Raw genomic sequence first — 21,320 nt, 5'->3', positions numbered from 1 at the left:
CACTTGACCCTGGTGCCTCACTGGTGTGGCTTTGAATATAACTACAGATGGTGTCTACATTTGAAAAATATTGGTTATTAATATATATTAAAAAATAATAAATAAATAAAAAAAACAGTTAGAAAACAAGCATTTACAGTATAAAGTGAGTCTGTGACTGTGTCAGCATCACAATGTTCAGTAAATGGCTTCATAATGTAAACATACTGTTATTGGCAGGTAACAGTAGACACATCGAAGGTTGGTGAAGTCAGGCAGAATACCAGTATACAGTCTTTTCCTTCTTTCTGTTCTTCCATCTGTCCACCAGCTTCACCAGAAATCCACATAATGTGTCTGTATGTGCACATGTCAAACAGGTGTGTAGATGTACACCAACACCACTACCAGCAGGTTGAGAACAGCACCAACAACACCCAAAACGCCGAGCATGTGTTCGTGGTCCACCTGGCATCGGACTGATTTAGGAAGTGCACTCACAGGATCAGCCAACTGAAAACGAGAATGGCAAAAAGAGAGAGAAAGGTGTACATGCACAGTTGTAATGAAGCATTCACATCAGGAATTATTAGATTCAATTAAGTGTTTTGGCCACCTGAGGGCGCCATTGATACAGCATGTCAACACCCACAAAACTCAAAACTGCCACTCTCCCTTCTGGTATCTTCTCTGTGAACCCCTACAATTTGTCGCAGCAGATTTAGATTTAGTAAATAGCCTCAGCAAATAACTTCTCTCAAAGGGTTCCCATAACTAAATATGCACATGTTTTGGTACAGGCACAGATGAAGACAAACAGATTAATTGTTTATTCTTCAGAATGATAGAATATGATATCTTTATTTAAGTTATTAATGTTTTTCTTTTAATTAAATTATATCTCTATTTTTCAATTGCTCCTACAACAGCAACAAAAATGAACAGTGGTTTACTCAGGAAGAGAGAATAGCTGCAGTGAGGTGCAGCAGTTGCAGGGAACACATTTCATGTCCCACTTACAGTACAAATATGTCCAGTATGTGTTATGTCTATGTAATGAATTAGTTATATTTAATTGATTTATAGAAACATGATAGTGAGAGAGATTGTCTCATTGTTTGATATAGTTATGAAAAGCCATTTCTAGAAAGTTAAAAAAGTAAACGTGATTTTTGCTCTAATGAGCGGAAGAAGTTTTTCTGAAATTTACCTCCTTCCTGTTTCCTTTTCCTCTCAGTGTTTGCATGGCGGTCTCCATTCGTCACCCACAAACCTCAGTCCCGTCCAGTTCCAAAACAAGTAGATCCAAAGATTCACAGATTTAACGATGAAGACTGCCACGCATCAGTGGTAACTCTGAGATTTTTAAGTCTTCTTTATCATCAGGGCCACGGAGACCCACAGGTCTGTTAATAAGAGAGAGAATAAAAAGATGCTGGCTCTGTTTGACTGTGCCTCTAATAGCACAGTGAGAGAGTGTCGCACAAGGCCAAGGATCTGCTCAGCTGACCAGCCATTATATCTGTGTCAGGTCATAAGATAGCTGCCTCTGTGTGTGCTCAGTGTGTAATGTTATTGAGGGAGCAAAGAGGTCTCAAATACTTAGTGGTGACGTCACTACTGTGTTAGTCCTACGTTAGTGTGTGTGTGTGTGTGCATTGTGCCTTGATGGATGGGATTTGCTCCTATCTGAAGGTGTGTATAGAGACAATTTGAAAACCCTTTATGGAGAATATTTTACATGCACTCATAACTACCTGTTAAATTATTCCAGTTTACCAGGGGTAATTACATCACTGTTCATTGTTCATCTTAAACATGGTGCTGATTCACATCCATCATGTTTAAAGCAGACAGAAGAGCAGAGAGTTTGCCATTGGACAGCCCTGATAATAGAGATCCACTGAGGCTTCATTATAGGCAGTGCTGAAGGCCAGAGGTGAAGTGTTAGTTAGCACCATAGCGAGGCTCCTTCAGGCAATTCGTCATCTATGCCACTGATTTAGCCCATCCAAATGATAATTTGACTTGATTAGTTTGTAAAATATTTAGAAAACACTAGATTTAGCTCCAGGGAAGGACACATAGTCATGTAACGAGATAATGTCTGATAAGGGATGCCTAAAAACTGACAAAAGTAGGTTTGATTAATCAATTAATAATTTTGAGCAAATCCATAACTGTAAACTGCATTCTACCAAATTATGACAAATATCTTCAGATAACAAACACTAAATGTTGCGACTTTCCAGTCCCTTTAAAGTCGTGCGAGAGAGGATGAGATGAGAATAGGTCCTGTATGTTTGTTGACACGCTGCTGCTGATACATGGAAGCACGCTGAGTCCAAGTTTCAGATATTTAATAAAACAATAACAGCTAATACATATAAGCAAACACTAACAAAAGAGATTGAAACAGAACAAAAGGCCGTCAACAAAAATGATGGCTACCTAAACTCGGTTCTCTCATCTAATCGTATCATTTGATTGCAGCAATGTTCAAAATCAAAGGTGTGTCTGGTCAGCGATGACTCTGGTCTTTGCCCTCCTAACCTTACTGGAACAGAGACCAAAGGAGTAAAAGCAGGGATTAACAAATTGATCAGGGATTCCCATGGGATGCAGATAACATGAGTAGTAATGAGACCCCAGAGACGAGAGAAAGAGCAGTCATCATTGAGGGACCAGGCTTTAAGCTCAAGAAGCATTTCTTGTATCCCCAGAAATCTATAATTTCTCTTTCCTGTGTGTGTGTGTGTGTGTGTGTGCGTGCGTGCGTGCGTGCGTGCGTGCGTGCGTGCGTGCGTATGTGCATATACTGTGCTGACTGAGCTTCAGGCTTTGAGGGCTGCGTGACTGAAAACTGTAAACACCATCACAACTGAAACATCAATGTAATCGATGACAAGGAAAAGCAACACTACGCTGATGACAATGATGGTGATGGTGACTGTCACATCTTCTTCTCCTTCCAGTCACTCCTGATTATAAGGAAATTAGGCTAAAATAACACCAGAGATTGTATGCTGTTGCACTGTGTTTCCCGAGGGGACGTTGATTGTTAGGAAATACAAACACACCAACATATTTCCAAATCTGAATTCAAATGGAATTGAATTTATCACTCCCCTTACTATCAATGACTCACAATTTACCGTCTTTTATGTGTAGGTAAGTACATGACCTGTACATATATCAGAATATTATTCTGCATTCAACATCAAGATCTGAGTCTTTATGTCCACTCTAATCAGGAGTATTTTAGGATTCATGGCTTGACTTTTATGAGTCAGCTGTTACTTGCTATAATCTGTTTCCTGTTTACTGTGCCCTTGATAGAATTTGGGGTAACCCTGGTAAACGCAACTGATAGTTTCCAGATTTGTCCTAGTGGGAACGTGATGTCAGTTACTTGAATCTCTCCAGACGCACCGTGGCTTGTGCATTAAACAGAGATCTAGGTGCATCCGAAGAAGCATGAGCGAGAAACGATGTGACTCAGTGGGTATTTTCCTTCAAGGCTCGGTGAACTTCTGAGGGAATTGTTACACTCAACAGGCAAGTAGGACATTATATTACTGTTTACATAAAACATCTTTCCTTGTTCCACTGACAGTGGCTTGAGGCTCGGAGTCAGGGATGGGGTTCACGCTCGAGCTGGCAAACTAACTAAGGCCTAAAATAGGAACATAGCAAACAATGGACCAAGGCACAGAGGAGGGAATATAAATGTTTGCAGCAAGGAGAATACAGAGGTAAGGGAGAACGGGAGAAGAGAAAAGCGACACTGGATTATTAAATCATACTGCATTATACATCTGAGTGCTAGTCATATCCATGCTGGAGACTATAGGCCGGTGTGTGTGAGCCTGTTTGTGTGTGTGTATGTGTGTGCACAGAGGGCAGCCACCCATATTAGCCAGGTCAGTGGCTGTCTTATGGGGCGCCTGAGGACACACTGTTAGTTTATCTGGCTGGCTGAACATGGCTGCACCCAACAGCACAGGTCTGCAAGAGCAACTACACTACTTAAAAAGAGCTCTGCAGTGTGGGTGATAACCTTGTTTTCATATGGCTAGTGCGTTCAAGACAACACAGTATTAGGGTGCATCCCGCTGACAAGCCAAAAGAATAAAGAAGGGGAAAAACGTACAGAAGACCTAAAGGGAGTAGCAGCACCAAACACTCAAGTTGAATCCCACTGATAAAAAAAGTAAAACTGAATATATAACTAGACTTTTTTGAGCCCTAATTTAGTTATTCCAACGAATTTCAGCGATTCTATCTATATAAGAAAACAGACTTTGGAGGAGTTGTGCTTCGTTATTTTGTCGGATGGAAGGACTTTGTTTCAGCTTCAGAGCACATTTTCTACACATTGTACTGTATGTAATCCGTGGAAAATGTTAAGAGTGCAGCAAATGACATGCATTTAATGGTGTGTGGATCTAAATTATTCAATTGAATGTACAGGAAAAGAAAAAGCAATAGGCAAATGCCTCAAGACGAGACTCACATGTTATATTTACACTTATTTTGACATGTAATTCCCACACTTAGCTTAAATTTTCTCAAAATGTATTAATTCACTAATTTATTCCCTTGTGTATTGCATTGTAGTCCCTAATCCCTTTTTGGATAGATTTTACAAAATAACATCAAATCAAAGCAGTAGACTTCAGAGAACTAGAGGATCGCAGTTTGAGTTTTTGCCAAAACTAAGGGTTTATATGAGAAAAAAAGTGAAACTCTTTGAAAGTGGTGTTTTTGATTTTTATTGGCATTACTATAAGTATACATTATAAACATTACATGAAAGTACACCAGATCTCACAGCATTTGTTCAATGGTTACTCTCAGGGATTGTAACAAACAGTTTCTTCAGCTTCATTAGAAATGGCCATAATGTGCTTACTCAAATCTAAGACAAAGATTCTCTCCTTTGACAAATATATATGTTTATGTCTCGTTTGAAAAATCAAACATTTTGGGCAGGATAGTCTGGATATCTCCGATTTCAATTCGACGGTTTTCTTGCTGTACCGTCCTGGAATGTTAGTCACTAAATAATCAGCATGTCACACAAAACTTTGGTGAATGGATCATTTCTGAGGTTTTTCTGACACCTGGAAGTTTCTTGAATCGCTTTTCCTGCCTGCTCAGGAAAGATCTGGCTGTTAAATGAAAACCGACAGTCTGTGTCCAACGTGCCCTCTCAGGCTAAAAATCAATTAATTTCATGAATCATATAAAAACGTGGGAATCTGTCTCACAGTCTCAAAATGCACATCGGTCGCCTCTGAACACTGTTCTCTCGTTTTCAGTGTTGTGTGCTGTGCCTGGGGCAGTGCTTAGGTTGGGTTACTTCTAGGTGTGCTCTGATGCACCTGTTTCTTCTCTGTCTCCACAGTGTTTGTGCACATAGAATAATTTAAAAACACATAACAAGTAAGAAATAATGAACCATCCCAACATGTGCCTCATGAGACATTTGAGTTGCATTATTGTGAAAAGTCCATGCTGTGTGTGTGTGTGTGTGCCTGTGCATGTGCCTGTGCCTGTGCATGTGCGTGCATGTGTTCTGAAGAGGACAGCAGATGGCCAGGACTCACCCTGTGGGCTCTCTCCTCTCATTGGTCTGTGTGGGAGTGGGTCTGTTATGTTAACTGGTCTCAACCAAAAGCCTGAACTGCATGCAGAATAAATGATAAGATAACCTTATGAACTTCAATACTGTTGACATGAAATTATAATTAAGTTTACAAATTGGCATTTATTTCTATCAAATGTCTTTGTTAATTGTTTTTAAAATATATTTTTCATTTAGACTTGATGTATTAATCTGACCATTGTATAAGATCATGAATCACTTTGCCCCGTAGTTTTGAATAGATATTTACATTTTTTATATTTTGGCATGAGCATTTAAAAAGATTAAAAATATTTATCATTGGCACAAAATAAATGGCTCTCAATTGTTTCAGTCCAAAAATATTGGTTTAAACCATTTGAAACCCCATAAACTGGTATCATTTTTCAAATAAGGTGTCCTTTAAAAAGGCTTTGTAACAAAAAATTGCTCAGTTGGTTTAGTTAATGAATACTTCACTTAGGCTCTGTAAATAAATTAGAGAAGAAAATTGCCATTCAAGTTATTAATGGGTTCTAACTGCTCTATGAAGCATTAGTAAATAATTTATGAACTATTACAAAACTATTAGTTACAACTTACAAACCCTTTCTAAAGAGTGCCACCTTCTGAAATGGATACCAGAAAACCTTTGCCCGTATCCACGTGAACCTGAGCTGAAACGTTAGATATACTTGTTCATTTTGTTTGCTAACGTCAAGTGGACCAAAAATATATAGTAGTCTATATTGAGATGTATTTCCCTTCCTCACAGCTGTGGTTTTGATTGTCACAGTGTGACAGCAGATGTCTGGTGAACCATAGGTGGCTCATACTGTGCTGTGGTGCACACTTGAAGTGGCTTTAGCTCAACAAACTCCACTGTACAGTTATTGGATGTGACAGGAAGTAAATGTGCAAGTCACATTGATCTCAGCATGCTAACTGTCGACTCTCCTGATATGTGCTGAAAGATGGTGTAAAATTAAACTCTTCAAAGCCAGAATGCATGCGTGTGTGTGTCTGTGTGTTTGTTTTTCTATCTTTGTGAGGACCAGTTTGTGGTTTAGAGCTAAGTGAGGACATTTTTGGGAAGTGCAGTTCTTAAAGAGCTGTTTGATATGGTTTGTTACTTTTGGGGGTTTTATCATGAGCGCTCAGGCCACTGGTTGTAGCTGCTATGATAACTTTGTAATTACTGGAGTGTCAGAACACAGCAACATTGCTACAAGTAGATCCAACAGGGCAAGCGACAGTATCTGTCAGATAATGGCACAGGTTGTAAACAAACCTCCAGTTTATCCAGATTGGCTCCAACGTTTTGGTGTTAAAACATTTAATTAAGCACACTGCAATATTGTTAACTCTCTCACTGCAGGACATCCAGAAACCATAAGTAAGTCTTGTAGGTCCAAATTGAAACAGGAAGTAGGATTGTGCAACGTTTGGGGGATGATTTTAACAGTACTCTCTATCCTCCAAATAAGTACAAAAAATAGTATCTGAGAGGTCACATCATCATGTTCTTGGATTTCAACAAGTTGGTGAGAACAATGTGAATATAACTGAGAACTCAAGTTGCTAAGATTTGGATTAGGCAATGTGCTTCTTATGGTTTTCAATGAAGGTTCTGGGGTACAGAGGTGAGAACACATTTGAGTCCTAAGGCAAGTTAGTTATTATGTTATTAAAATATGTAGCCTACCCTTTTGATACATCGACCAGTTTCTGAGGGAAAATTGTGGTCACTTATTTATCCAGCATTCAAGAGATATAGCCATGGAAATACTTATCTGCATCTTCTACACTTCCACTCAATAAAAATAGACTGTGGCCAGTAGAACCATAGATATTTCAAGTCCATCACAATGTGGTGGCTTTCACATTTGCTTGCAAACAAAACACTCAATGATAAACTAATACTAAAACTAAGAGTATATATACACAATGTAACAAGGAATCATATTATGTATTGATTATCAAAATATCAGTACATATTCACATAAGCAAACGTGTAAAATTGGAGAAGATTAAGTGAACAGTTAGAGGTGCTGGTCATTCATTTTCGGAAAACGTTCTGTTCCCGTGGTCCCATTTGATGCGTCTTTTCCATAACCTCTGATTGATAGTGTATGAAATGAACGTTTCCACAGGTACGGGTGCATCTATATATAAAAGTATTGTGCTATGTGAAATGACAGCAGGGATTCGTGTAGGTCATCTCAGTACTATGTCTTCTCTGGCTTTAGCTTGTTGGTGGAGAAGAGAATGACGAGGATGAAATGTAGATTCAGGCCAGTCCTTCCTGCTCGCTTGTCAACTACATTAAGGTTTGCTCCTCCATTAGAGGCACAGTGCTTCAACCTAAAATCATATCCATAGTGACAAGCAGCTCCGCTCGAAATGTTGTAACCAAATCCCAGGGAGACTTTTGTGCCTTCAAGAGTTTCGAGACAGACGGTGAGGCCTTGTACAGAGGTTTTATGTCCTCTTTTGTCAGACAATCCACACTGGCTCTCCCTCATTTCTCTGTTTCTGTTGCGCTCCTTTGTGCTGCTCTGCAAAAGTGCACCGTCTTGACTTGTGCGACAATGTCTCAGTTCCACGTTTTGCCCACTGTGATGCCGCTCTGTGCCTTGCTCACAGATCCAATCACAGAAACATGACACCAGAAAACAGAGCGTTACCCTGTGGTACCAACCATCCACAGAGGGATCTTTGCTGATGCGCAGAGTTGCTGCACAGGCTGAAACATCGACACCCTCCACTTTCATGTCTGGGTGTTCTCAACATCAATGAGCATGTAGAACAAACAGAATTACTACAAAGACGGCAGTCTTCACATCGGTTATTTAGAAAGAAAACAAAAACGTAGAAAAAAGTATTTGATTATAGCGATACAAGCTTAAGTAAACATCTCATGATGCGCATAAGTGAGCAAGTACTATATCTACAAAAACACTAACTGCAGGACACAATTTTCCACAAAAAGGTGAATTCTGTAAAGCATTTTATCTTTTATAAACCAGACTGTAAACAAATCTTCTTTTCTTTTCCTAAGCTCACGCGTTTGCTTTTAAATTCTTTCATTTATTTCTGCTCATCTTATTACTTTCCCACTATTATTAGAATATCATTTTCTTGTTAGGCACAGAAATCTGCCTTTAGAATAACACATAATCCTCAAATAAGCTATGAATCAAGCTGTGCTTATAGGTATTATAATATACTGTACATGTGTGATTGAAGCACATACAATAAGATCACTGGAAGCCCCTGGCTGTTAGGTGCAGCTGCAACTATTGCAAGTGTGGCAAATTATCACATAGCTCATAATGTGTTCAGGCACACGCATCAGATCGAAGTGTATATGTAGACAAAGACAAGCAGCAGGAGGTTGAGTGCGATGCCGATGACTCCTAGCACGGCCAGGAATCTCTCCTCCGGTGTGCTCAGGTATGGACTCATTAGGTCCATGTAAAACTTGCTTTTCTGTAACTAACTACAGAAGCAAATATTTAGCAATGAGCAATCAGTTTTACGTTCATACCGATGCTCTGTTCAAGTAGATTTAACGGTGCCCAGGAGAGGGTCCCTTTGTTGATAATTCACTTGTTGAATTTGGTCCCTATCTACTAATTTGGTCGAGTGAATTTAAAGTGCTGTGTTTGTCAAACTATTTGGCAGTGGCTATATCTTAAAACTCATAGAAAGATTGTCAGGGGTGGGAAACAAGCAAAATAAACCACAAACTTTCACAGAGATATGAAACATGAAGGCAGATGAAGCACACTCAGATATGAGCACTGTCAGATGAAAGACACATAACACTCTGTAACTGTCCAAGCAGTTAGAGGAATGCTATGCTACAGTCATGCATTAGTATGATTATACACACTTATGGCCGTTACCAGACTGGACACACTGTCAGCAGTCATTTGACATAGATGTGTGAGATTGTTTTTTGGAAAAAAAAAAAAAAAAAAAAAGTACAGTTTGCAGGTATAGTTTTAAAAATGAAGATGATTCCACCTGTAGCTCCTCCTCTGTGACGGGCAACAGCCTTTAGTCAGCGGAGCAGAGCTGTCTTAAGGGATAAGCAGGGATGCAGGTGTGGATAAATATGGCTACCATCCAGCTGAACACACTGCCAATGATCCTCACATGTCAGCACTTACTCTGCATAATCAAAATCCTCCAGGTGTATAAATACTTAAAGAGGAGGGTGGGCATGTGTGGAGCAAAGTTGGGGATGCCGCCAATGCCTCTCTTCCAGGGAAACACCTTAGGTGACGGAGGTGTAGATGTAGACAAATATGACCACTAAAAGATTGAGGATGGTTCCGATGATGCCCAGCACGGCTAAAATTCGCTCCTCGCGGTCATTGGTGGAGTCTTCCTCTCTTGCATGAGCGCTGCAGACATAGCGGCTGCCGGGGACCATGGTTACCATCACAGAACCCCACCCCCACAGGGCGCGACGCCTAGGGGAGAGAGAGAGAGAGAGGGGCAAATGGAAAGAGGAGAGGGAGGAGAAAGGAAACAGGTTAATTATAGCTGACACAAAGTAGCTGAAGTGGCCCCCCTCATCTTTTCACTTACAAACTTTCTCCTGCATGCATGTGGACATTGAATATTAAAAGGGTAAAAAGTTCAAAGTCGGTGGAGAATGAAATGAGTTTTTGACTGTGTTTGGTGTCTGACCCATATCTCCACCAAAAGCAGACGTTGGTGCTTCTTCAAAAACATTTCTCCTTCTTTTCCCTCTTCCATTTCCCTCATTCTCGTACATCTTTTTGTCCTCCTTGTCCCCCTTCGTGGCCTAGATCTTTTTTTTTCTTTGCTCTTTCCCTCCTACTCTTCCTCTCACTTTTTCTACTGCTCTTGTTCTTACCTCTCACCTCTTTTCACCATTCCTTCTTCTTGCCTTGTGTTTTCTCACTTCTTTCACATCATATTGACGTCAAGGCGAGTCCAACGCAGCAGGACATTTGACGCAACTCCAACATCTAACTTTTTTATGTTGTATTCATCCAGACATGATCTCTTTTCCATTCACCTTTCCCTTCATCATCATTTACACTATAACCCCTTTCCCCTTCTCTTAGATTGCAACTTCTATAAGTAGATAAAGCTAATATTTTATTTAGTATAATTTTCACAATATTTCAATTAAAGCTTGTGTTAAACGATTCTAAATCCCCATTCTGTAAAATTCATTATACTGCTCTTTCCTTCTTTCTCTCACTTCATCCGTTTATTCCCCTTTCCTATTCCCTCTGTCACTGAGCATTACTGCTGATGTAGGATCAATGGTGTCTGTTAAAACTGAATGAGGTCGGGTGCTGATGAGGGAATTATCTGTAGTCCTTGGAGACAGTTTGGGAGCACTGAGGGAAATGGAGGTTAGGATGAGGACAGTGCTAGACTGTGTATTTATATCTCTCTCTGGCTGTGTGTGTGGTGCTAAAATGAGTGTGGCTTCACTCAGGAGTTCAGATTTCCACTACGCTGAACTGACCATAATTAGGTCCACTGGTCAATTAACTCGTCCTGTTTGGTCAATAATTCACCACCCTCCAATAAAATAATGAACCCAAGTAGATCAGGGAGGAGATTTGGTTTTATGATGTTTTACAGCAAATTCCACATGGAACGTATGTAAATGTAACCGGTGTGTGTGTTTGCTCTGCGTTGTGTGATTGAGCTCCAGTGAACCACAGCAGTGCTCCTTTTCCAGACGTCTCTTTTATTCTGACAAGGACGAAATAAAAACAATAACAAATACACTTCCGGTTCTCAGACTTCTCCCCAAACCCCTCTCCCATAAAGCAACAGGAAGAAAGAGAACGAAAACAACGGAACATCGCCATTTTATATCGATGCGGGGTCGCCCAAGAAGAAACGCAGGGGCAGAGAGCCCAAGAAAGAACACAGCCCGAGAAGGAAGACGGGTCAGGTAGATAAAATAGTAGATAGGTAAATAAAAAAAGATAAAAACTTACAATTTTGTGTAATAACATGTAATAACATGTTACATAAACACCAAACAGATTCACCCTCAAAAGTTTCTTTACTCCCTTACACCCTTTCTTTACCCTTCAATATAACTGTGACAGAGTGTGTGGTCCTGTATGTGACTCCTTTCTGTTGCAGTAACTGCCATAGAGGTGGTTGTGAGTACTTGGCAGGTGTTTATATGTCTGTCTGTTGATAGAGTTTGTCAGTGTTGGTGTCACAGAAAACCACTGGTGGGTGTGGTCTGATTGAGTGCTGAGTACTCATGGGTCAGGACGTCAGCATGACCTTTTCTTTTTGCGGCTGGTGTGATCTTGTTATGAGATGCTCTCTTGTTCTATCTTTTTTATTTTGTTGGTGTGCTGGGTAAACATTTCCACATCTAGCAGCTGTTGTTACAGCCCAGGGGTGTGTGTGTGTGTGTGTGTGTGTGTGTGTGTGTGTGTGTGTGTGTGTCTATGTAGAATAAAGACTGGGACATGGTAATGTCTTTTTGATGCAACCCAGCCATTCAGCAGTGTAACATGATTATTTCCAACCCAATTAGAGTTATAAAACTCAGGGCTGTAAAGATCATACATAGTTGAAGGAAAAGTTGTAAATAATAAAGAAAAGTAGAAGAGAAACTAGGGAAACTATAGATTAGCATACAGTATTCAAGATGTATTACAAACTGAATTGTACAAATAAATACTGCCAACCACCCACCTGTAAGAGTATCTCCTATTTTACCCAGTGAAACTTTCAAATCAAATACGAACTCCTCAGTGTTAGTGAGGCTACAGTCGCTAAAATATAAAACTGAAGAGCAGTTTGTAGAAGCCATGTGTTGAGCTTTTTAATATACATGTGCTCTAAATTGATCAAAGCACAAAATAGTCGCTACACAATATTGCAGCTACAGCAGTATGCTATCAACTAAAAAACCTTCACATAGAACAGTGTGTGTGCAAATAAATGTCTGAGGATCCCTACACATCCTTGTCTTAGCTTCAATTACATAACCAAGGTTCCATATCTACAATTTTTTTTTTTCGATCATTTCTTCAAGCTAACTTGCTATTTCAATAACTTCTTCCTTATCTCCATTTTACAGTAAATCCTGTGGCCATCGAAATTATACAGTGATCAGTGAGGAGGTTTATTTTTCCCTCCCTTGTTTGCATACAGTATGTGTGGACTCTTATAGGCAGCATTTACATCTCATTTTGTTGATCACATGTGGACAAACATATTCATTGTGAATGAATATATGTATGTGCACATGTATACAGAGAAAGAGGCAGTGCTATAAGCCTGCAGCACCTCTGCAAAACAACTAGCATGAATTCAACATTCACACATGCTGTCGTTTCGTAACTTTCACAAAAAAAACCTTACCCACCCTCTGCTCAAGTGCATCTTTAATGAACCACAGCAGCTCAAGCATTTAGTCAATTCAAATTAATATTTAAGTATATTCATGCTATTTCACTCAAGTCAAACCTCCACCACTCTGCCACATTAGTGTAATGAAAAGGCAGGAGGAATCAGATGTGATAATTATACTGAAATTGAAACTCAAATATCGTTTAACATTTGTCACTGGGGACGTGAATTCACCACCTGAGGTAAAAGCAGCCGCTGACGTAATTTTTAAAGCTCATGTTTGTCCATTTCTGACTGAAAGGTGAGGTTAGTTACAAACATCTCCCTGCACTGTGAAGAAGCAGTAATCAGACTTTGACTCTAATCCTACTAAATAACTAACTGAAAAAATACAAATGGTGTCCTAATTGTGACTGTATCTTCTTTCTCATGTAAACAAAGCATTACTTCAGGAAAACATGGCATTAAAGTAGCTTTAAATAAATAGAAACTATTACAAATAATACTCTAAACTTGTTTTGAACCAAATATTGAGGGTTAGGGTAAACAAACAGCGGTTGGGAATTCACCAATGGCCACTGCCGGAGCAATGTAAACTAATCTGCCCCATAGAACTCATGCATAATATTCACCATAATTGGTGCAGATAGCTGCTGTGCTTATTTCACTGTCAAATTAATGTATGTAGGCTGTGATATGAATTCCCTATGGAGCAGTGTACATTACTATAGGAGTTTGAGAGGTTACACTGAGACCGTCTATCATGGTATTCTCATGGCTATATCTAGAATGGAAAAAAGAGCCTGTGAGATGTATATTTTAAATTGCATGCGTAAAACAGGGGGTCATCATTAAGTAACGTAATATCTTTGAGAGATACTTTTTCCTAAATACGTTCATTTTGAACGTAAATGTAAGAAGTTATACAAACAGTGCTTCCTAGACAAAATAACAAAATGTTTAGATTTCAATGGGTGGAGCCTTTTTAGAGGGCAGTGCCACCCATGGTTGACAGCGCAGCCTGAGCAGCCTCAAGTGGAAGGAAAGTCTGATAAGGACAGTGTTTGATATATCCAACATGGGCTGAGCACCAGGGGTCTGGATTGAATTATTTAATGAGAAACATGTTTCCAGCAGTGCAAATATACTGTAATTACAATTGATTGCAATATGGATGGATGGATGGATGGATGGATGGATGGATGGATGGATGGATGGATGGATGGATGGATGGATGGATGGATGGATGGATGGATAGATGGATAGATAGATAGATAGATAGATAGATAGATAGATAGATAGATAGATAGATAGATAGATAGATAGATAGATAGATAGATAGATAGATAGATAGATAGATAGATAGATAGATAGATAGATAGACATCTTAAAACTGCACTGACTTTCCCACCACAAAGACTGTACTTGGGACAAAAATTAATAAAAGGTAAATAAAATATTGAAGAAAGAATGTATTGTTGCAGGAGGGGAGAACAGATGGAGGAATAAAAAAATGAAAAATTTAGACGCCTGGGGAGAACAGTGTGTATGTGTGTGTGCATGTTTGGTTGTTTCGTGAACACTCAAATAGCAACAAACTGTTTTTCCCTGCAACACGCCTTAATGGTCCTGGTTCTGCTCTTTGTCTCCACCAAGACAGGTAGATTAGACAGTCTCCATACTCTGTAATTACACACACATTCACACGCAGACACTCTTCATCTCATGTAACACTCCAATTTGTATTTCTAATCTCCATACCGACTTCATTCATTTTGTAATAGAAGATTATACCACATCTACATTTATCATGCACATGCTCTCATGTCACGCTTCTCTATGCACCCTGATGATCCACTTAGTTTTGGAGTAAAGAGTGAATATGCAGTGAAGAAACACCACAGTGAAGTCACCGCTGCAGCAGGAGCAGAGGAAATCCAGTACTGCATGTCCTCAAAGTCTAAATGAAACTGACTGGCGCTGACTCCAGTGCTGTTAATGAACAATGGACAAAGACTCAGAGTTTTGTCTTTATCATCATCTGTGGTAGCTGCACACTCACACCGGATGCTAATGATTTTAAGGTAGCAACGGGCAACGAATGGATGTTTCATGGACCAGCTCAGCAATGTGTCACAAGATGGGGACTTAATCCAGAGATGAATGACTGTAATATCTGCATCATTGTGATTAGTGGTTTAAGATTACAACATCTTAAGTTAAAAGTCACACTGGATAAAAGTCAGTGTTTTTTTCTGCTATGCTAACAGTAGAGTTGGGAAAGCAGCAAATCTTATTTAGTTTTCCCTCAAAGGGAAGTTTTGAAAGCCCTGAATTTCATTTTTGGTTCCCACGGTCACCTGTGCCACATGGCTGGCAGCTGTTAGCCGTCAAAGATGGAAAATCTGAATGAATGTTTTATTTATTTATTTATTTATTCATTATTGCTTTATAGCCTATCCTCCACCCGACATGTCCACTTTCGACATCTCAAAATTCCTCTCACCATTATTTATGAAGATAACTTCTCATCCTCATCACAACATGTAGATCTTTTCTGTAGCCTCTTACAAGCATCATCCATTATCAGCTCATCTTATCAACGCATGTCAGTGTTTTGTTCTTTTAGACAGACATATGAAAGATTGTAATCACCTTTACATGTGTCGACTATCTGCTGTAGTCTTCCTCAGAGGGGTCACCTGATGTTATCAACACATAACTATCCAACTTCCACTATTTTTTCTCCCTGATCAGCTGTAAGTGACTGTGTCATATATTATCCTCTTTGTCATGATGAACTCTAAGAACAACATCGTTTTATCTTCGCCTATTACTGACTTGAGTTTTGGCTGGTATTTGTCTTGATAACAGCAGACTCTTCAGACTCTGAACTTTTCCCTGAACTCAGTTGATTCACACTCCAGGATTCCCTAAGCGTATCTTCCCAATCTGCCAGTCAACCATTACAAGTTAATCTGTCTCAGGGTGTCCAGTGGGAGGGGCTGGGACTTTAAGATGCTGACCATGTAATTGTTGTCCCTTATCAGTCTTGCCTCATTTCCTTTTTTCTTTTTTTTTTAAGTATATTTTTGGGCTTTTATGCCTGTATTGGATAGTATAGCTAGAGAGAGACAGGAAATGGGGAGGCAGAGAGAGGGAGAATGACATGCAGTAAAGGGCCGCCTAATGCAGGATTTGAACCGGCGCCGACTGCAGTGAGGATTGTAGCCTCTACATATTCCCCCGTCTTGCCTCATTTCTTGCCAGCTCACTGTCAAATAAAAGCAGAAAAAGCCTCTAATACTCACAAATAAAGGTAATCTATCTCACATCTCTGTCTATCTCATCCATGTGATATGATTATTTAGTCAGGCAAGTAATCACCAGCTGCCACATTAAAACAACCAAGAATGACAACTGCACCGCTTTTTTCAACTTGCATACCAACAACAGTGAGATTTCATGTTGAGGAAATCTGACCACTTGAACCCTAATAATCAGGCCATGTGATTATTGATAAGCACGACAAGAATTCTGATGATGTCAAATACAGTGCAAACAAATAGAGTTCTCCTGTTGGACACTGTGCCGTGTCTATCAGCTGTACAAGCTGTGGTGATCAGAGACAGAGGAATTACGTATTGATCCGAGTCTTTGATTGGTAGTGTTATTGACTCTGGAGAAAGTCTCAATCAATGATCTTACAGCTTTTGTGTTTGCTATATAGACACTGTTCAGCATTTGCACAGATCAATGACACCCACACAAGCTGCATGTACACATAAAGCGACACACGAGAGACTGTGTGTTGCCACAGCTCAGCTGTAAAGACCAGCTGTTTGCTGCTCAGAGATATGATTTTGCTTAAGACAGAATCATCAGTCTATCCTACATGTATAATCCTATGTGCTTTTCATAAATCCCCCAAAGTCTCTTATTGCTTCTGTCTCTAGCTGTCTCTGTCTCTTGCACATGCACACGCGCGCACACACACACGCGCGCACACACACTGAGCTGATGCACAGAGCGGTGGTGTGGGAACCAGATCCGTATGACACTAGAACGTTCCACAGCCTCATTACAAGCCCGAGCCCGGCGCTGCTGAAAGAGGAAGCCAGCGGCCATGAAGCGACTGTCACTTCTCCTCAGCCACAGCCCTGCTTACTCCATGTTTGTGCATGTGTGGTTTTATAGCATGTGTGTGTGTGTGTGTGTGTGTGTGAGTATGTGTGTGGAGGCATGTGAGAGAAAGACGTGGACAGGGAAAGAGAGAGAGAATGTGTTTACTGTAAGACTCTATGTATGAGATGTATTCATGACAGCAAGGGAGGAAAGCAAAGTGTTTGTGTGTTTGATTCGGTTCAGTTTGTTCGGAAACATTCCTCTATTGGTGACAGCTCATCCCATTAGAGTTGAAGAATGAAAATCTTTACAACATTAAGAGGTTAGAGATATTCTCATAAAACAAAGCACAAGTACTGACAACCGGCTGAATCAAAAGAATCCCTGATTACCTCACACACATTTTCTGAAGCAACAAGAACGGATTACGTGACCATTTTCAATATTACAGTAAATATGTTTCTCAGTATGTGCTCAATAAACAATATTTAGAGACACTTTAAAAGGTCCTCAGCTAATGCCAATACCCAGAATAACAAACTCACACGACTGCAGGCAAAAAGCAAAAATGAAGTTTTGCCCGACAACAAGAGTACAACAGTTAATGCCTCTCTCCTCTATCAATCAGAGGCCTAAAAATGACACAAGATGAAAGGTCAGCTTCAGATTTCTGAAATATTCTTCATTCTATTCTAATGCAAGACAGTTTGTTCACACATGTTAATTGGACATATGGTTATGAGATACATACAATGATGGAGGCGTATCCTCTGGTAATTAACGCCTGATATTACGCACTTAATTTGATTTAACGACCATCAGTTGATATCGGAGTATGTTCTGATGACATTATTACTGCAGGCGCTTTGTATGGTTTAACATGTCCTGGCTTGTGCAGTGGTTCGGTTTTCATTCAAGGTTCCAGACTGGATGTCATGTGACCCATCGGGCAATCGCATCGTGTGACCCACATTATCCAGTTTCAATCAGTGGATGGAAAACAAAAAATGAGCCACTGATCACATGACCCTGCAGTGTCCAATAACACGAAGCACCTTACTACCCCTGAACTCAGTCTTGTCACTGAACTTTCACCTTTGACCTTGGTCACCCTCCTGAGGGAATATGGGATATATAAATAGATAGATATATGCACAGATGGCAGCCATGAGGGTTTGACCGTACAAGTAGAGACATGTACTCACCACACATTGCACCAGGGGGGCAGCCAAAGACTCTTTTCTTTCTTCTCTTTATCCGAGCATGTTGTCAGTTTTTTCTTCTCCTCCGTCCTGCTGGTTTCTTTCACCTCCCTCTCCCTCTCCTCCTCCTCCTCCTCCTCCCCCTCCCTGTCCCCCCTCTCACCACTGCTGTTCAGGTCCAGCTCTATCGCTGGTGGGGAGAATCCAGGCAACACACACACCCACGCACACACACGCGCTCCCTCTCACACACACACACAGCTCCGGGCAATGCTTTGACAATACACTCAGACACAGCTGGGTTCAGTACACACGAACACACACACACAAGACACACACACACAAACACTGACACACCTCTACGCCACACTCTCACACAAGCATAATGCACAAACACAGCTGAGCTCCTCGACAGTCCTTACACCCCCACGCTGCCTCACACACATGCACACGCAGCTGGTCTATCCACAGCTGGATGGAGACTGTGGCGATGTGTCTCCCTGCGTTACTGTCGTGATGTTTTCAGGAATCGGTGCTTCAGGTAGGAGAGAGGAGGCGGTCTCTACCTTAACGCCCCGGCAACACTTAGAGCCATCGGGACTTTATTCAGTCATGGAGACAGAAACAAAGAATACTGTACATCCTGCCTCCAGTTAAAGGATCCTTTTATGTTGGTGCACATCAAAAGCTTCTCCACACTTCCATTTCCTCAAGCCATGACAGCAAACCTCCACCGGCCAAATCTGCGTAATGAGGACATTTTCAGAGAGTTGGAACAGTTCCAATCAGTCCAGGACAAAATAATGAGAGGAAACATCTATGAGTGCTTCAGCAGCGTTTGGCTTATCTCATCTGGCAGCGACGTACCTCACAGTAGGCAGACAGTCCGAGATAGAAATTTGTATTCATCTGCCACGGCTGGATCTCGTCCTTGTGGAGAAGAAGAAGAAATTGTTCTACTCCCGATGTGATTTCTCAAGTATTGATTCCCTTCTTGCTTTTGCTGTTCCCAAGACAAGACAGAGGTCCAGTTCTCTGTGTGATCATCCCACACTCTTCCCCTAGAAACTGCACAGCTGGCCAAAAAGTCAAAAAAAAATATATATAAATAAAAAATAAAAGCCCTCCAGGAAACCGAGTCTCAGCTAATTTGTAGATCTTGTCTTAATGCGCAGCAACATCTCAACTTCACCGTGCTCAGCTCTCTTCTGACACACTTTCAACGACAGGGTGGGAAAAAAATCCCCTAGAATAAGAGAAAAAATAAAAACAACAACTGTGTTTCCTCCTTCTGCTTCCGTCTCTGTGGTGCAAGGAGTGAACGCTTTTGAGAGTGGCCTGTCAGCATCAATATTTAACAGGAACCTTGCTGTGTTGCTGTCACAGTTAAAGTTTCCATGTTCCAGTCGTTGTGCGATGGGCAGCAACTTCTCTCTGGGTCTGTAGTCTTTTCTGTCTTCTCTCCTACTGGCCTTTTTAACTATTGCTCTCTGTTTGAATGTCAGGCTCTTACCTGGCCCGATTTGCTCTTTATCGCCATGTCCTGCTCGTTGGAATTATCTGTTCTTCCTTTAACCTCTTTGCTCTCCATACCATCTTCTTCCTTTCCTGTGATCAACCTTCTTGAGGCTCGCCGTTCCATGTGCAAACCGCTGTCATGTTCTTTCCCTGTGGCGAGTCACAGTCACTCAGGACTTTCTCCGCTGTGGCTGCTCAAGTAGTTATCTTTTTTTTCATTAAGCCTGTCCTTCTGTCCTTTGCAGCTCTATGTCCACTTTCTGCCCTGCAGCAAACCTTCAATCAACCTTCCCTCAACCGGCTTCAGTCATACCAAACCCTTCACTTTCTAAACTGACCCTCTTCCCGCCTTCCTCTCCCTGTAGCAAACTGATTCACTTGGCCTATATCTCACTCACCGCCTGCCAGCGTGGCTGCTTTCTGCCCTCATCCTGTCCTTCCTTTGTCTAATGACTGCTCAATTCTGGTCAATTCGATTATTCCCCCCCTCCTATATCGCTCTCATTGCTCCTCCATCCCCCTCTACCTCTTCTCTTGCATGCAGAATACACAGTATTCTTGCTGCTGTGCTCTGACTCATACAGCTCTCTCTCTCGCCTCCCCTTCCCCTTCCAGAAGCTCGCAAATGTTCTTCTGTTTTTTTGTCTTCTCTCTCTAGCAACACGCCAGGATCTGTTCAGCATTCCTCTTTGTCCCAAACACCACAATGATGCCTGCGCATCCTGCTGAGACGGATGGAAGGACAGCCTGTGGATAGACAGTCAAGCAGAGAGAGAGAAAAAGGGAAAGAGGGAGTCACACTTTCCCCAAAAGAGGCGGGAATTTGCCTTTAAATGCTTGTCTGCTTCTCTCTGTGATCTTGCTGCTGCTCACTGTCTCTTAGGTTGATTACAGGTGGCATATTTCCTTCTCCTCATACATGGGACATGTCTTTTTTACCAGCTGTGGTCACTGGTGCAAGTTTGCTTCTCTTTAACCCTTGCTGCTGCTGCTGCTACTGCAGCTAGTGTTGCTCGTTCAAGTCCATGTTTATGACAGTCTGGGGGAATTAAAAAAAAGAAAGAGAAATAAAGGATAAGACAGAGGCAAACGTTTCTCTGAATACACAGAAGAACAACAGTGGGGAAAGATTTTCTGAGAGAGAAAGACAAGGATGAAGGAGACGGATGTGGAGATGAATAAAAGAAAAAAATAGATGCCTTCAGGATCTGTGGAAGTGACAGCAGAGGAGATATGGAAGGAGAGAGGAGGAGGGTGAAGAAGAGGGGGAGGAGGGTAGTTGTGGAGAAAAAGCTTGTGTGTGTGGGTGGAATGGAGAGATGATTGTAAGATGGATATGGAGTGAAGCGAGAGGAGGCGCTTGTCAGGGAAGGGACAGAGTGAAGTGAATGGATGGAAGGATGGATGGATGGAGAGTTAGGTTGGGGATAGAGGGAGAGAGAGATGGGCACACACATGGATTTATGGAGGGACGGATGAAT

General features: G+C 41.0%; 1 pseudogene across 1 annotated transcript; it reads right to left on the bottom strand.

Annotated features, from left to right (window-relative positions):
- Positions 1-5,301: 5,301 nt before the first annotated feature.
- LOC146976020 (protein TUNAR pseudogene) lies at positions 5,302-20,762 on the bottom strand (annotated as a pseudogene). The gene is made up of 2 exons (XR_015037470.1): positions 18,325-20,762; positions 5,302-10,092 (listed from the first exon to the last, which is right to left on the bottom strand). The product of XR_015037470.1 is annotated as a protein TUNAR pseudogene (transcript).
- Between the last annotated feature and the right edge of the window lie 558 nt (positions 20,763-21,320).

This window comes from Trachurus japonicus, chromosome 13 (assembly GCF_045865225.1).
Source record: "Trachurus japonicus isolate A0001 chromosome 13, Traja_1.0".
NCBI classification, from domain to species: domain Eukaryota; kingdom Metazoa; phylum Chordata; class Actinopteri; order Carangiformes; family Carangidae; genus Trachurus; species Trachurus japonicus.
This window is presented reverse-complemented; position numbering and strand designations above follow the sequence as displayed.